This window comes from Megascapheus bottae, chromosome 16 (genome assembly GCF_031878675.1).
Source record: "Megascapheus bottae isolate mThoBot1 chromosome 16, mThoBot2.hap1, whole genome shotgun sequence".
Lineage (NCBI taxonomy): Eukaryota > Metazoa > Chordata > Mammalia > Rodentia > Geomyidae > Megascapheus > Megascapheus bottae.
In genome coordinates, this window is record NC_143524.1 from 54,592,947 (window position 1) to 54,597,610 (window position 4,664).

At 40.3% G+C, this 4,664-nt stretch overlaps 1 pseudogene; it reads right to left on the reverse strand.

Moving 5' to 3' along the window:
• Nucleotides 1-399: 399 nt before the first annotated feature.
• On the reverse strand, nt 400-4,159 carry LOC150053607 (pantothenate kinase 3-like; annotated as a pseudogene).
• Nucleotides 4,160-4,664: the final 505 nt, after the last annotated feature.

A 4,664-nucleotide genomic window follows, 5' to 3' on the forward strand; every position in this document is an offset into this window, starting at 1 on the left:
ACAAAAGGTATGTTACAAAAGCTACCACAATCAGTATTTAGTGCCACCTTCACATTCCCTAAGTCTCATGAAATGATCACCTAGATTGTTGATACAGTGAATTTTAATACAGCATAATGAGAACACACATAAAACAGATCTGGAACAAGTATAATCAATTATTTCTCATATGCAAAGCAGCTCTGAGACATGAAGATTTGTGTTGGAGCGTATGGTACTACATGTTAGCTACATAAAATAAACAGATCTTTCTGGGTTGCGTTCAGAGGCAGGACACTGGCTATCTACATACGGAAGGACATGTCAACAAGGGATCTTCAGGTCACACAACTCCTCATAGCAGCCACACTCCAGATGGCCACTCTGACACTTAGAAGCAACAGGAGCAGTGCTACTCTTTTATCCTTTGATTCCCAGTGTCGGCAGTGCCCGGATGCCTGCTGCAGCTTCAGCTCCTTGACCAATAATCCAATGCATATAGGCCAAGAGCTTCACTGAGAGAGTGTTGACACATAAGAAGTTTCCTACAAAGACAGCTCGGTTTATTCTCTCATTAACAGTACACATCCTTGCCACAGAGCCGATGTTATTGGTTAGGAACCTCTTTCCAGGTCCTCCTTGCTGACAGCCTCTTGCTTCTCCTTGTAAATCATAGTCCCAAAACTAGATGCTACAGCCCAACCTGGCAGACCAAATCTTTCATAATCTCATCCATAAATGTGCTGGACCAACTTGTTGGCCTGGGTGCTGTCACCTTTGTATGCCATTTCCACAGCCTCTTCAAAACTTTCACAGCTAGTCCCTTGGCTATCTCATATTGTTATAGTATCTCACTTTGTCATCTGATATATTGAATTTATTTGTATTTGGATATTTGAAATTTGATAGGGAAGGGGGGAAAACCAAGACAGGTGTGGGGTGTGGGGGGGGGAGGGAAATGGGTACCAAGACATGTGAAAGGGTATCAATGTATGTGAATTAATGCACCTTCTATCAGGCAAATATCATGTAACTCTTTTACTAATTACAATAAAAAAAAAACTTCCACAGCTAGTCAGTAAACTGCACAGGCCCAGAAAGGTGCCACCTCCAAGGCTGGTGCCTGGCACTCACTTTGGGATGGACCGCTAGAATACTGACTCCAGAGCCAATGTGCACCACCAGCATGTGAGGGGCATCCAGGTTAAAAGGCATCTTTTGGCATCGTTCGGAGGCATTGGCAAAATAACAGCATCTGCTTTCCCTTTGAAACTGACAGAATCTATGGACAGCAAGCCCTTTACAAGGCAGTCAAGTTCATCCAGTTTGTGTAGGTGGGGTTTCCGACTGTGCGGAAATCTTGTAAGCCCCACCTCCGGTAGCACATAGCACCATGTGTAATGGGGAGAAGTTTTTATCTCTTCCCATTTGGATGAAGGTAGGCAGGTCCTGGGTTGGAAATCTGATAAAGTGCAAGTTCCCCCTTTGCCCAAACAAAGTCCAGTCCTTCAGTTCACGGTGCACATCCTGGACACCAGAGGACCACAGTAGAAGTCAGGTATTTTAATAAAGAATTTATTAACATTGATTTTTACATCATATTTCAAGTGATGTGTTTAACAAACAAGTATTCAAGAAGGGAATCTCTATATACAATCACTGCCACTTAGATTTTAGAACATAATTAAAATTAGGCTGAGGGTTTGTATGTCCTGGATACATATTAATTTATGATATAAAACATTATGGCTATAGAGTCATAGGTTTTTATGTCTATATAATTATGTTTATATTTCCATTACCATGTCCATAGCATTGGGTATGCAAATATTGAGTACTCTCTCTTGTACTGTTTGGATCTAATAGCCACATATTAAGGATACCATGCGCCTTTTGTTCCTTTGGTCTTGACTTGTCTCATTCAACATGATTCGCTCTAGATTCATCCACTTCCCTGCGAATGTCATTATTTTATCTTGTCTGTTGGCTATGTAGAATTCCATTGTGTATGTATATATATATATATATATTATATATATATATCAGATTTTCTGTATCCATTCATCTGCAGTAGGGCATCTGGATTGTTCCATTGCCTGGCTATTGTGAATAGTGCAGAGAAGAACATACCTGAGCAGCTGTCCTTATCATATCTTGGGTTATGATGTTCAGGGTAGATGCCCAGAAGTGGTATGGCAGGATCATAGGGAAGGTCTATTTTCAGTTCTTTAAGAAACCTTTACACTGCTTTCCAGAATGGCTGAACTTGCTTACAATCCCACCAGCAGTACAGTAGGGTTCTTTTTTCTCCACAACCCCGCCAGCATCTGTCATTGTCTGAGTTCAAAATCTTGGCCATTCTTGTTGGGGTAAGGTGGTATCTTAGGGTTGTTTTTATTTGCATTTCCTTTATGACCATAGATGATGATCATTTTTTCATATGCTTTTCTGCCATTTTAACCTCTTCTTTTGATAAATCTCTCTTTAGTTCCCTTGCCCATTAGTAAATGGTTTATTGGGTTCGGGGGGGATTAGTTTCTTGAGTTCTCCGGATACTTTTTAAACTCTCCATCTCCTCTTGACCTTCTTCTGCAGTGATATTGATGGGTTCAAAATATGAGAGCTTCACTAGAGTCCCCCCAATGTACATACCAAACTACCATCGTAGGGATTTCTTTATTCATTCCGCACATTTATTGAACACTTAGTATGTGCAAGGCATCTATTCAGGTAAAACTGAAAAGGCTGTTACATGGATGGCAACGTCTCCACTCCCACCTGCAAGAAGTAACCAGGGAAAAATGATTGCCACATTCTAGAGACTGGGAGAATTGGACTGGAGAGGAGTTCTCAAGTTCTATGTGGGAAAGAGAAGCAGGACCAGGAGACAGACTTTTTCAAGGTGTTCTGAATTTATTTTTTCAGTGAAAAGAAGACCCTGATTATGTGTAGAAATGATCATTTCTGACCTATCTTAGAAGTGGGGAGGGGCTTCCTCTGGGAACAGGAGGGTCATGTGCTATGGTTACAATGTCAGTTGAAATATTTTCTTTCTTTCCTCGGTACCATATATATAGAAGAAAGCCAGGAGTGGTACTGTGGCTCAAGTGGTAGAGCTCTAGCCTTGAGAAAGCCCAAGGTCAGTGCTCAAGCCCTGAGGTCAAGACACAGGACGGGTAATAATAATAATAATAATAATAATAATAATAAATATAGGATTTGAACTCACTACTTTTGTGCTTCTTCTACCTCAGACACCACATCACCAACATTGCCTCAACTCCACCCAACTCCCCCAAACCCCTATGAGCAAAGTAAGCACTTGACTGAGACAGGAAATTTCTTTCCTCACCTGCCCTGGGCCTCACCTCCTTATCTATAAAGGTGAGAACGGTAAGTGCTACAATCCCAAATTTGATTCAACAGCTACCTGTAGGCTGAAGAACCTGGCTAGAAGCAGAGCCATTAGCATTGAGAAGACAGTAATTGATTTGCCCTTATGGAGTTCACAGAAATGGAAATGAAGTATGTTCATAAATAGACTATTGCAAAGCAGTGTACTCAGTAATGTTCCAATTTCTTCATGCTTCCACAATCAATTCATTTTAATGAAGCAAAGCAAGCTCATATTCTCCTCATTAAGCATTCAGAATAAGCCAGGCATAGTGGCTCAAACCTGTAATCCCAACTACTCAGGAGACTGGAATCTGAGGATTGGGATTTTTTGAACAAGCAGCCTGGGTAGAAAGTTCATGAAACTCTTATCTCCAAGTAAGGACCAGGAGTAGCTCAAGCGATACAGCACTTATCTTGAGCCTTGAGCAAAAACAAAACAACAACAACAAAAAAAACTAAGCATCACCAATAGGAAAAAGAAGACATTGAGAATAGTGGCGTAGGATGTTAGCATTTGGAAACTGTAATGAAATCTACTGTTTGGATTTCCTAGGCTCATAAGGCTCAATAAACAACAGCAAAGGGCCAACTTTGGCTCTCAGAGTCCCTTAAATCCCTCCTCTTTCTACTGTGTTTCTTCTCCCATCTCTTCTATGAATCCTGGTCCATGGTGGATACTAAGCATGAGTATTAAATTGAGATGGAGAATTGAGTGGGGAATTCATTGACTATAACTCTTTGACTCTGTCAGTGATACAAAGCATTGTCAACTCTACAAACCCATCTTTCCGAGCCTTTGCAGAGTGGCATGGTAGAGACATCATCATTTTCTCTGATGACATGAGCCAATTAAATGTCTATATTAATAAAGCAACTGTAAATACATAAGCATACCTAATGAGTTTCCAAAATAGGAGAAAAGGGCAAGGCTCCTGCTAGCCACTTTAGATTGTGGTCCAACTTCTAAGAGTAACAGCTAAATAGCACTCCTGAATCTAGATTGGTTCCTTTAGGAGCTTGTAGGATAACTGTCAAATCACAAACACTATCCTGGTTTTATTCCTCACTGCAATGTTTATTGGACTAGAGGACAGTGTTACATCTCTTTTCTTCATTTTTCCTTAAAGTGCTTCTGTGAAAATAATTATAACCATTATGGAGAACTATATGGAAATTTCTCAAAGAAAGAAAGATCTATGACATACAAACCCTCAGGCTAATTTTAATTAATCTAAGTGCCAGTGATTGTATATAGAGATTCTTCTTGAATACTTGTTTGTTATACACAT